Below are 253 nucleotides of genomic sequence, written 5' to 3' on the forward strand. Positions count from 1 at the left end.
CTGTTCCTCACATATAGATGCATAACATTAATTTGATGAGAAACAATATATTTTAGTTCTACAGTTACATTGAAGGCTAAAAATGAAGATTGGTTTGGGAGCAATATCAAGGTAAAAAACACATTCGTGGGCCGGCCCGGTGGCGCACTGGATAGTGCGCCGCTTGGGAAGCACGGCAGCGCTCCTGCCCGAGGGTTCGGATCCCACATACAGACCGGTTCCCGCTCACTGGCTGAGCGAGGCACGGGAGCAA

The sequence above is a fragment of the Galeopterus variegatus genome, unplaced genomic scaffold, assembly GCF_000696425.1.
Source record: "Galeopterus variegatus unplaced genomic scaffold, G_variegatus-3.0.2 Scaffold1419, whole genome shotgun sequence".
Taxonomy (NCBI): domain Eukaryota; kingdom Metazoa; phylum Chordata; class Mammalia; order Dermoptera; family Cynocephalidae; genus Galeopterus; species Galeopterus variegatus.